Source organism: Lepidochelys kempii, chromosome 1 (genome assembly GCF_965140285.1).
Source record: "Lepidochelys kempii isolate rLepKem1 chromosome 1, rLepKem1.hap1, whole genome shotgun sequence".
NCBI classification, from domain to species: domain Eukaryota; kingdom Metazoa; phylum Chordata; order Testudines; family Cheloniidae; genus Lepidochelys; species Lepidochelys kempii.
This window is the reverse complement of record NC_136380.1, coordinates 285855674-285868623: the sequence shown is the minus strand read 5'-3', so window position 1 is coordinate 285868623 and position 12950 is coordinate 285855674.

The window sequence follows — 12950 nt, the reverse complement described above, 5'->3', positions numbered from 1 at the left end:
ATACTAAAGGAGCTAACTTTTGATACCAGTACATGTCTCTCTGTAGGTCTGTCACTCTTCTTTCCTCAGGTTAGTTGGGAATAAATTTAACAGGGTTAATTTATGGATCATTTAAAAATACTTCTGAACTCCCTGTTTGCTTGTTCTCTCTTCTGCATCAGGGCTTTTGCAGGGGATGTGGAGGCAGGAGTGCCTGTCTTCCATGGCAAAAAGTGGACTGGACAGGCCAGTCCTGTTCAATTTTAAAAAGTGGGAGATCCATGCCCCTGGCCGCCCTCCCTTCCTTCCTTTCTGCTGCCAGTGGTTCCTGTTCAGGGATTGTTAAACAGAAATAGGCATCTCTTCAGCCCAGACTTAGGCCTCTTGTCTCCAAGAGACAGGTAGGGCTTAGTGCACATACCTCATCAGAATATCCCATTGGCTAGTGTAGGTGTGGTGCTGCCTAGCATACTGGCTTTTGTGGATTGCATTGTAAGGGGTCTGTCTCTTCCCATGCATCCACAGTGCTGGGACAGTGAGCACAGCAATACCCAAGTTCCTTTGCAGACCCCACCCTAGGAGAAGACACTTAAAAACTGACCAGAGGTCAGCTACTCCCTGGATTGGAGCTGAACACAGTACACTTGTCTTGACAACATCCTCCCTCTTCATACCAGTGTCACAGACTCAGTTGTTGCTGGCTCCAGTCGGTTTAGGAACAGTATCTTTCTGCTTTGGTGGTTGTCCGAACTGGAGGAAATATGAAGGTATGAAAAGTTCTACAACAGTAACATTTTTAGTTAAACGTGCAACAACTCACTTGCGTACTTTAAGTGTGCCAAAATGGCATCCTCCATGGTGTCTGTCAAGGCTGAATTCTCCACTCTGGCACTTTGAGTGCAGAAGGTGGGGGCTCGCAAGGATTCTAAAAATTAATACTGGCCCCTCCAGGCTGGTATTAAACTGCCAAGGTTACAGGGTTTTTTTTGACCTTGGGTGGTGGCAGCATCTACCCATCCAAGTGCGAAACTCCTTTGAGGACTCAGGAAGACACACTTGGGAATTCCTTCCTATAGGGTGCCCCCCTGGCCAGGGAGAGCTGAGAAAGAAAACAAAGGAAATCAGCTGTTGCCACCAGCTACTTAAAACATGCACAAACCTCTTAGGACACCAAAAATCCAATCCTGTTCTTAAAGGTAAATTGTATTTTTTGTTTTTAATAAATCTGGAACTTAAGCCTTTGCTGGATTTAAAAATCCCACTTACAAAAATTAATCAAGAATAATCTTCTTGAGGTCCAGCTTAAAGGTTACAAGCAAAACAAAAGCATTTGGGTTAGCAAAGAGGAGTCCACTAACCACAAGAAAGAAACCTAATCGCATCTTTCTAAACATTCCTGATCTACTTACACATCTGGAGGGTTTCAAATAAGTAGTTCTAGGGATGACCTGATGATTTTTCATACCTGGCTTAAACCTTCTCATAGCATAACTGCTGCCCTGTTCCCCTCTTCCCCAGAGAACAACAACCAACAAAGGGAAAATTTTGGGTTTTTTTCCCCCCAATTTTAAAAAGTTCTAGCCCTCCCACTGGCTCTTTTGGTCAGGTGCCCACTCCCTTCCTTTACCTGTGGACTTTTTTAACCCTTTACAGGTAAAGCAAGTAGAGAACAGCCACAAACAGGGATTTCATAGCTAACTAGCCAGCTGGGTATCCATAAAAAGGAGCTTTCCTACTCCCTGCTTCATTTATCACAGGGTCCAGTCAGAATTGTCCCACAGGCTGCCAGTTGGACAGCACACAGCTGATTGAGCATGCAGGGCACGCAATGCGTGCCTTGCACATATAAACAGCAGGCCACTGCTCTATGGTGATGTCTAGATATGTCTTGGTGAGTGACTGTCAGCACCTGTATGAGTCATCAACATACATACCCCAGCTCAGCTTGCAGGCCTACAGCATTGCTGATTTACACATGAGCGCCAGGCCCTATTAACTCCAACATTTCCAGACTCCTTTGACTTCTATCAGTGAAGCACGTTTTTTCCTCTCTCCTCCAAGCAATCAGATGGTTACCAAAGCAGGATGGGACTTGTAGTTCTCCTACCTCAGCATGCAGCCCTAGCCATTTAATCAAAGGGGACTGTTTGCCACATTTGTAGGGACAACATGCCAAAAGTGATTCCCCACCCCTGAAAGCAGATCTGCCTTCAGACCTGAGCTCCCGGCCAGCACCCACTGCTCTCCAGCTGCTCAGCTCTGAAGGCAGCGCCGCTATCAACAGCAGCACAGAAGTAAGGGTAGCAGTACCACAACCCCACCCTACAATAACCTTGCAACCCCCCAAAAGCCTCCTTTTTGTGTCAGGACTCCAACAATTACAACACTGTGAAATTTCAATTTTAAGTAGCTGAAATCATGAAATTTATGATTTTTTATATCTTATGACCGTGAAATTGACCAAAATGGACCATGAATTGGGTAGGGCCCTAGTCATCACTGCTGCTGCTCCTGATCACTGCTGCTTCTGCCATGTTGTGTTCTGAGGTTCTACCACTTAGAATCAGATCACCTCAGTGATTTCATTGGGTAGCTGGAAACCACACTGCTAGTGCAGTCTCTTTCACTGCCCCCACCCCAACTCCAAGGCTTAGCCCCTGGATCTAATTATCAGTAAGTTTAGCTCCAGTGATCATAGAACAGAAACAAGGATTGTCCCTTGAGTCCGATCAGTTCTGAGTTTAAACACTGAGGAGAGCAGCCAGGACACTTTAAGCAAAGTCTACACCACTACATAGAAATATCCATCTCCACCCCCTCTTTTTTTAATTAGAATTGGGCACTGCTATCCCTGGGTGACCCCCCCCCCCCCCCCCAGTCAGGGCTAGCTAAGTACAGTTCTGCAGCTCTTTATTCATACAATAAGGATAACATCATTTCATCACCCCTGCATTCAATATTAAAGTGAATTGTAACCCAAAATCTACCAAAATTGATCACCTTGGCAAAGCAGCTCCATCTGTTACACACCCAGGTAGAGTAGGTGTGCCCATGCAAATATGGTCAGTCTGAAGTCTTTTCCCCTAGTTTATCACTTTAGATGTTGTGGGAAAACTCATTCAGACCCTTCTTATATATACTACCAATAAAAAAAATAAATTTAAAGCATTTTTATATTAGTTTCTCTATAAACCATGTGGCATACATAGAACATAATAGCACTGCATGAAGGTTTTATTGGTGTACATTTGGGATGACCTACACGCCTCCACTCATTGTTTTATGTTTGAGGAAATCAAAAATCACAAACCAATGTCAATAAAACTTTTATGCTGCACCATGTAATTTATTATCTAGCACAAGCTATCTAGAATGTATTGAAATAAAAGTCTTTTCGAACTTTTTAAAATACCATCTACTAGGCTAGAAGATCTGTTTAGGAGAGGTTTAATAAAAAAGTGAGAGGCTGATTGTGAGTCAAGAAGATAGAGGAAATCCCTATCCATAAAATTATTTTAGACTTATGATCCTTAGAGATGAGCCTAAATCAAACTCTGAATGTCTAGGAACATTGGGGATGTTTATTTGAAATCTAAATTTGTATTTTGCAAATATCTGAAACCCCAGATCCAAACTTGGGGGCATCTGAAATTCAAATCTGAGTTTTGTGGCTTGGGTCCATGTCTGGTGGTAATTAACTTTTTAAGTTAAACTAGAGTAGCTTGCTCCAGTATTTAGTGAGACAATTAAGCAGTTATAAGTCTCTTCTGGCTTGCCAGTTTTTCTCAGTGATGACAGCAGATTGTGAGTAGTTGCTTGCTTCCAATAATATTTAAAAACATTATTAATTCTTTTATTCCATCACATTTTTCCTGTCACTCTAACTGCTTGACTCATAGTCAGCCAGTCCTCCACCTTCAATCCTCTCTTAAACAGATGTAATCATTTCAACCCTTATCCTCTCCCAGGTTTCAAGTCAGGTGAGGAAAAGGAGTTTTGTAAGACATTAAAAGGCTATGGAAGATAAATGGAGTTTCCAGAAGAGATGGGATGGTGCAGCGAAAAGTAACAGGGTTAGCATAAATAGTGTAAAAGAGAGGTAAGGGAGGGGTGTTTGGGACCAGAAGTAGAATAGTTGTCACTAGCAGCTATGAAGAGGAGGACTAAACAGCACTGAGATGAAGGTACGGGAGAACGGAAGAAAGGGAGAGGTGGAGGTCATGAGAGCAGAAGGAAGAAGTGGGATAGAAAGAGATAGGCAAGTGAGGGGTCTGGCACTGGGCTATTGAAGCTAGGAAAGTCAGCTCTGCAGTCTCCTGAGCTATTGGGACCTGGTGGAGTTGCTAGGTTATCATCTAATGATGGTAATTAGATTATTCAGGTAGATTCCTATAAACTGGTCTCCTAGGTTACTCCTCCTCAGTGAGTTACCTGTTGTTTTAATAAAGATAGAGACAACTATTAACTGTGTGAACAGAATTCCAGAGACAATACCAATACATTTAAAAATCGATTAGCCTAGACAGTGAGATGAATGATACTTTCATTGGTGAAATGTATACAGTTCACGTATTTTGTGGGGCTCACTCTATCGCTCCCGTTGAAACTATTCCAGCGTGGATATATAGTAAATGAATGATTGGAGTAGGTGGCTGGGTCTGGGGTACCCTACCTCCCAGGGGGTTGCCATAACCACTGGACTACAGAATCATGCCCACTCTGTTCCTCTGGCCATTTAAGCATTTATCCACAATGGAACAGTCACTGGGCCAAAGAATGAGAATTACTTTGTAGTCCAGTGGTTAGAGCACCCACTTGGGAGGTGAGAGAGACCCCCAGATTTAGTCTTCTTACTCTAATCACTCTTTCGTTAGTTATCCATAGTGAAACAGCTTCAACAGGCAAAATGGAAGGAGCCCTCCCGCCCACCTCAGAATATCCCATAGCTCAGGGGTTACAGCATGCTCCTGAGAAGTGGGAAAGCCCTATTCAAATCTTTTCTCCCTTTCTAGCAGAGAGGGAGGAATTGAACCTGGGTCTCACACATCCCAGGTGAGTAGTTGAACCATTTGGCTCAAAGTTAGAAGGCTGGTGCCACTGCCTTCTGTGGTGAAATTTTGAAAGGGACCCAGTTCAGTATGTGGCTCCTGAGCATGCTTCCTCGATCTGGCCCCACATGTGACATAGGCAGCTGAATGCTTGTATTCCCCTGGCTTGTGAATTGCTCTGGGATGTAGGCTGGAGATAGGTGTCTGGATGCCGAGAGGGAAGCAGCAGTGCAAATGCCCAGAGGCAGAAACATAAGTGCTTAGCGAACTTTTGCCCTAAAAACTTAGGCACCGAGTAAGTTTAGGTGTCAATTGGGTTTGGCTGGAGTTTTGTGCACCGCAGTGGAGCCAAAACTGGGACCTAAGTCCCTTTGTGGATCTGGACCCTAGTATTTTTCCTCACAAAGCATAGGATGACTTTCCTCATTTGTCAGAATGAGAACTCCTAAAAAGCTAATTTATTATAATTTATTTGCATTACTGTAGCATCAAGGAGCCCCAGTCGTAGACCAGGAGCCCATTGTGCTGCACAAACCCAGAACACACAGATGGTTGCTGCCCCAAAGGGCTCCCAAACCCTGCTTTCTTTTAAATTTTCTGAGTGATGTATCTTCCCACCATTTCCCCATGGGTGACTACACTCATTGTCAGGAAGGATTTTCCTCTAATTTAGCCTAATTTCCCACTTCGATAGGGTTAGATTATGCTTTTAAAACATAGCGTTGTGTTGTGAATGCACATTAGAGGGAGGCTCTGCCACTCATTAGATGGATACAGAATGTACTCCACCTGCCTGCACCCAGGCAGCTCTGCTGGCTACTGGGAAATGTGGTGCTCCCCTCCTGACTCCCTTTTCAGGGAGTCTAGTGCTTTGCCTGCACTCCCCAAACACGCTGACGCTGGTCCCAGAACAGGGATGGTGAGGGGGTAGGGAAAAGAACCTCTCCTCCCCACTTTGTGCATTCATGCAGGACCAGCCTCAATCTGGACCTTGATTTTAGCCTGTATCTGCCACCCCTATTATTATGCTAAATAGTCCCTTCTACCCTTGGGCTCACTACACTTAATATCCTTACATTTCCTTGACCCCAGTCATTTGGATTATACACCTGGGTATAGGTTAGAAACAGCACTAGCTGATGATCTCCTCTACCAATAAATGAATATTTTAGATTTGTCAGCAGCTTTTGAGAGGTCTTGGTCATAATATTTTAGACTTGAGCAGGAGTGAGTCCACTTTTATTTTGTGGAGAGAACCCAAATAGTAATTACTTGTTTGCCTTGCCCTGATTGCTCTCTCATGCGGGTCCCTATAACGTCACCCCTCTTTTGCAATGAAGATATGAGCCCATTGGGAAGATTAGTAGAGAGACATGAGTTGCAATGCATACAGTATGCTAACTGACATCCAGCTCTACAGCTCCATCACATCTGACCTGGCCAGAGCAGTGGACAATAGCTTGGTTGAAAATTCAGGCCCTGATTTTTCCATCAGACTATAGACCCTCTGCCAGTACAAACTGTCCATAAAGCTAGTGCATCTGGAAATTGCACCAGTGTAGGAGAATCTTTGGGTAGTGTACAGATGTCATACTGCTCCATACCACTTCCATTCACAGCCACCAGCGTGAGGAGCATGGCCAAGGGAAAGGTGGTGGGGCTAGAGTCCCTCTGCTCATACTATTACTGGTTATTGTAATGACCCCTTTCAGTTGCTAGCAGCCAGGTGTAAGTCTAAGCAGCCTTGAGGCTGCTTTAACTTATGTCAGGGCAAGAACTGGACCCTAGTCACCCCTATAATCGAGGGGCTGCAGGGTGGAATTAAGCCATCTCCCCTCCTGCACCTCCTTGTGTCTCACAGCTCTGCTAATCAGACCCTCCATGATTACTACTAAAGGTCACCTTTGATGAAATTAGTTTGGTGGTCTCCACTGCATCCTTAGGGAATGTCTATCCACGATACTAAACTGCCATACTAGCTGTCCTAGAAAAGAGTGAGGACTAGACTAGTCAGGGTCTGCAGGTCAAGAATGAACTGATTTAGCAGTCATAAATGTGTGACAAAACTTGCACAACACTTACCTGACTAGAGCCAGTTAAAATATAGTGTTCCATGTTGCCTGTATCATTATGTGTATTGTGGTAGCACCTAGAGGCCAGGGCCTTGTGGTCTGGGCACTGTACAAATATATAATAAAAAGATGATCCCTGCCCCAAAGAGTTTACAATCTACATTTAAGATTAGCAACAACAGACAGAGGGGAGATATGGGAGAGCACAAACCGTGAGACAATTATAAACAGCAATCACAAAACACCAGCTGCCTGAACATTGTCAAGTGGTTTGTAGGCATTGTTGGCAAAGTGGAGGAAAGAGTCTGCATTTCCCATGCCGATATTTTGGACTAAAAGGAGATTATTTATGAACCATTACCATGGTGACCAATTATTCAGTTCTTTAAGGCTATTAGATTGTGACCTGTCATGTCGGACAGAAAATACTTTCCCCTGTGCAACCCAGAAAATTAAACAAAGCCTAAATGGGCTATTTCTCTTAGTAAAATAAGAGAAATGGAGGCAGAAAGAGTGTCATGTTGTTGATCCTATTTATTCCCACTAGGGTATCTCAGAGGCTGTCACAATGAACCTTTTTCATCAAGGGAATGTTGCTCATCAAGGGCTATCAAGTTGATAGAATACTGTGCTCCAAACCAAAAATAAAAGTTACCACAGTAGCAGGAGTAAATGAAAAAGATGCAATACTTCAAACCATACATCAGCTAAAGTGGCAAAGTCAGGTCTTGGAGAAGGATTCCATTTGGAAATTGGAAAGCACGGGAGACTAGAAATGATACCCTCATAAATAGTATATATAGTACTTCACAAAACCTTCACTTTCCCAATGTATCACTGCTGCTGGAATTCTGAAAACCTTTTAGATCAAATGTTTTATTCAACACCATTTTTAACTGGAGTCAATTCCGTGAAAAACTCCAAGGAATACTAACCTATCAATCAAACAGAAAGGGAAACAAGATTAAAGACCACCTTTAGTATGACTGCTATTCATTCAATGCCAAATACAAGAGGTAAAAAAAATATTTAGAAACCACACTCTTAATACAAGGTAGTGTGGATCAATAGATGGGACACCATTAGTGTACTGAAGATCGATAAAAGAAAATAGAGCCGGAGAGTCTAAAACACTCGGCCTATGATTGAGTAGCATTATTGTACAATATAAAGGATAGCAAGCCACAAGACTCAAAGTCAGTGATGAACAGTCTGAAATACAGCCAATCCTGGAATTATTAGAGCAGAGAAAATGTAGAGCTTGGATAAATAAAGATTTGCTAAAAGGGTGAGAGATGAGCGCTGGTGAGACTGCAACTCTTTTTAATGCACATGCGACAAATATGGCTCCAGACTCTGGGTCCCTCAGAGCTGCACTCAGCACAGGACCCATGCTGGGGCAGAAGGTGGCTCTAAGGGGCCAAACCAGCCCTGGCAGAACTCAGAGCAGCTGAAGGATTGTTCTAAATTATACCAGTTAGTTAAAACAGTCCCCTCAAGACTATACCACAGGCTGGGCATCATCAGAGTGCAGCTCTCCCTCCCTCACCTGTCCATGTTACCCAGAAAAGCCCCCGATGCCTCCTGGGGTGTGGAAAGAAGAAGGTGGTAGAGAGCCACATATGCCCATTTTACACCACCCTGCCCTGGCAGGGTCGGTCTCTATCCCTTGCATACTACTGGAGCAGCACAAAAGGCTAGGCGGAACCAAGGCTCAGCCCTGGATTTTTAACTCCAGTGATTTCTGTTCAAATCCTGATTGAGTCACAAGTCACTAATGGACATTTGTGAACACTGGGCCATTGAAAGTGTCTGCACAAGAAAACCTAGGAATTAGCTAGGACAGCTGATATGAGACTAGGAGTGTGCGAGCAGGGCAACGTGGCAGACGCTTGGGCTATTTCTGGCACTGGCTGGTCCTTTCATTCTCTCTTGTTAATGAGTGCCACAGTAAAAAACCATGAAGATAGTTGTTTAGTCTGTCAGCACCTTAAAAGGGTCCTTTGCAAATTCGTTTTACAAACTTCTTCCCACACACTGTCACTATCCCATTTATGTTTCTATGTTTCAGCAAATGTGTTATTTTGAATGACATCCTGTAATCATAGTTCAGGGTTGAATATCTCACCTAGCAAGAGGCATTCAACACAGCTAATCTTATTTTGTGGGAGATCCTTGTCCCAGAAGACAATCTGTTATGACATTACAGCAGCCACATTGCACTGCTGGACCGTGAGACCAGCTCCTATTGGTCAGGGAAGTGGATGGATTATCCAGGCTTAAAGAAGTTTTAAAGTATATTTAGATTGTAACAGTTCTAGAGCATGGGCCATCTTTTCATTATGTATGTACAGTACCTAGCACAATGGGTCTCTGAACCTTGACTGGACCTCTAGCCACCACCACAATACAAATTATTATTATTAATAAGAGGCTGAGTGGCTCAGGGTAGCAGCCTGGCTAGAAAAAAATAGAGAACTCTGAGGTGGGTCTGAAGGTGGGCTGGAGGAAGGGGGTCACTGATGGAAGAGGCAGCTGTTGTGTAATATGGCCAAGTCATAAGCCGCGCTTTCTGAATGGGAAGCGAGGTACAGCAGTGATTATCCCCACCCTACAGTAATTGTCCTGTACGTTTTCTGCTTTTTCCAGGAAATGTTGCTAATTGCAATAGTGCTGTAATGCATGTGCACTGGGGATGGGCTTATTTTTGTCTTCTGCTTTTGAACGCTCAGATTTGGCAATATTGCCATTTGCCAGTCAGCGAGCAACACATCAGCCTCTGTTTCGTCACCACTCACAGGATCACCTCCCATCCCTCTAGTCCAGGGGTGGGCAAACTTTTTGGCCCAAAGGCCACATTGGGGTGTGAAACTGTATGGAGGGCCGGGTAGGGAAGGCTGTGCCCCACAAACAGCCTGGCCCCCACCCCCTATTCGCCCCCTCCCACTTCCCACCCCCTGACTGTCCTCCTCAGACCCCCCGACCCGTCCAACCCCCCCTGCTCCTTGTCTCCTGACTGCCTCCTCTTGGGACCCCCGCCCCAAACTGCCCCCCTTGGATCCCACCCCCAATCCAATCCCCCTGCTCCCTGTCCCCTGACTGCCCCGCCCCCTATCCACACCCCCGCCCCCTGACAGGCCCCCCAGGACTCCCTATCCAACCCCCCCTGCTCCCTGTCCATCCCCTGCTGTTGGCCGTGTCCAACCCCCCCGTTCCCCAACCCCTGACTGCCCCAGAATCTCTGCCCCATCCAACCGCCCCCTGGTCCCTTGTCCCCTGACTGCCCCCTGGGACCCCCTACCCAACCCCCCACTGCCATGCGCACATCGCCGCCGCCCCCTTACCATGCCGCTCAGAGCTGCAGGAGCTCACAGCCCCACTGTCCACGCGGCGGCGTAGTTGCAGGGGAGGGGAAACAACGGGGGAGGGCCTGGGGACTAGCTTCCCGGGCCAGGAGCTCAGGGGCCAGGCAGGACGGTCCCATGGGCTGGATGTATCCCATGGGCCGTAGTTTGCCCACCTCTGCTCTACTTTATCTGGAGGCTGATACAACCATGCAACGTTCTCCAATTGGCAAATTCAGAGCATTTCATTTTAGTACTCTGCTTTGGCTGTCTGGTATTAAAAACCACTTCCCTATCCCACTCAAAGGAACTAGCTTCCCACAGCTCCCATTGGCCGGGAACGGCAAACCGTGGCCACTGGGAGCTGCGAGCAGCCATACCTGTGGACGCAGCTGGTAAACAAAGCATCTCACAGCCTGCCGGGGCTTACCCTCAACAAGCCGCGAACCAAGTCTGGGAACCCCTGCCCTAGAGGCAGTCAATAGGTGGACCGCGGCCCAAATCTGGACCACCAGACACTTTTGAACAGATCCCAAAATCTTCTTATTTACTTGTTGTTGTTGTTATTTTATTATTATTTATTATTATTTTCTCTAGAGTCTGGACCTTGACTCTACCTTGACCAAGAAATTTGGACCTTGACAAAAATAATTGACTACCCCTGCTTTACTCCTATGAGCTGAAGCCATATTATCTTACTTTTCTTGCATTCAGGCTAATAGGGCTACTTGCATGAGTAATGTGAGCAGGATTTATCCCTGAATCTTCCAATTATTTGCCAGCTACTCCAGGTAGCCTGAGCCTGCTGATCCCCGTTGTGGCTGCATACTGAAAGCTTAATGTTTACTTGTAAATAGCTTTCCTTTTTGTGGGCTTTTCTCTGTGTTGTTGCTACTCAGGGAATAAAGTCTAATAGATTATGGCTCTAACTATGTTATCAATTCTTCTATTGACAGAGTGAGATTCTCTGTAAAGCCACTTTATATAACTAGTTAAAGCTTATTTCAAGGTTCCTTCCCGACTCTGAACTCTAGGGTACAGATGTGGGGACCTGCATGAAAAACCCCCTCAGTTTATTTTTACCAGCTTAGGTTAAAACTTCCCCAAGGTACAAACTATTTTACCTTTTGCCCTTGGACTTTATTGCTGCCACCACCAAGCAGCTAACAAATATATAACAGGGAAAGAGCCTGCTTGGAAACGTCTTTCCCCCCAAAAAATCCTCCCAAACCCTACACTCCCTTTCCTGGGGAAGGCTTAATAAAAATCCTCACCAATTTGCATAGGTGAACACAGACCCAAACCCTTGGATCTTAAGAGCAATGAAAAAGCAATCAGGTTCTTAAAAGAAGAATTTTAATTGAAGAAAAAGTAAAAGAATCACCTCTGTAAAATCAGGATAGTAAATACCTTACAAGGTAATCAGATTCAAAATATAGAGAATCCCTCTAGGCAAAACCTTAAGTTACAAAAAGACACAAAATCAGGAATATACATTCCATTCAGCACAACTTATTTTATCAGCCATTTAAACAAAACAGAATCTAACGCATATCTAGCTAGATTACTTACTAAGTTCTAAGACTCCATTCCTTTTCTGTTCCTTGCAAAAGCATCACACAGACAGAGAGAACCTTTGTTTCTTCCCACCCCCCTCCAGCTTTGAAAGTATCTTGTCTCCTCATTGGTCATTTTGGTCAGGTGCCAGCGAGGTTATCCTAGCTTCTTAACCCTTTACAGGTGAAAGGGTTTTTCCTCTAGTCAGGAGGGATTTACAGGTGTTTACCCTTCCCTTTATATTTATGACAGCTCACCTAAACGCTGCAGCAGTATGTTTGCATGATTAGAGCCTACTCTACAGTCCTCACTCAGGCAGAACTAACAGCTTTCACAGGAGTTTGACAGAGTAAAGTATATGTACGTTGTTGTCCTTTGTGACCAAAGATGACACTGATGATATGTGTTATGTCCTGTGAGTATGAGTGTGGCTAAAAAGGCCAATGCACAAATGGCAGTCCTTTCTGCACTGAATGCATATGTAGCTTGATATTGAGGAAGAGATAACAGCCTGTGTCTGCTGAATCTGCTGCTCTTTATGACTCAGCCTCTGTGCCTCAAGATCCATACGGTGATCAATCTCAAACTGAGCAACCCTATCATCGGGGCCAGATTTAGGGGCTGGTGACCCAGCCTGGGGTGCCAGGCTTGGGGGGTGCCGGGCTTGGGTGCTGTTTTTATTGTTAGCGACAAAAGGAAAAATAAAATGTTTGAAGCAAAATGTTTCAGGTATTCCATATGTGTATTCATTTGTCACTAACTTCCTAGAATGTTCTGGACCTTTGTAGAATCTTGTGGAACCTTCCAGACTTTCTGAGAACTACATTTTCCTCATGCTTCCTAGAAAGTTGTCAGCCATGCCCTCATAGGTTTATAAGGGGCTGGGCATTGCCAGTCAGACAGTGAGATATAAGGACAAAGTGAAGTGAAGTGAAGTAAGTGCCCAGCTG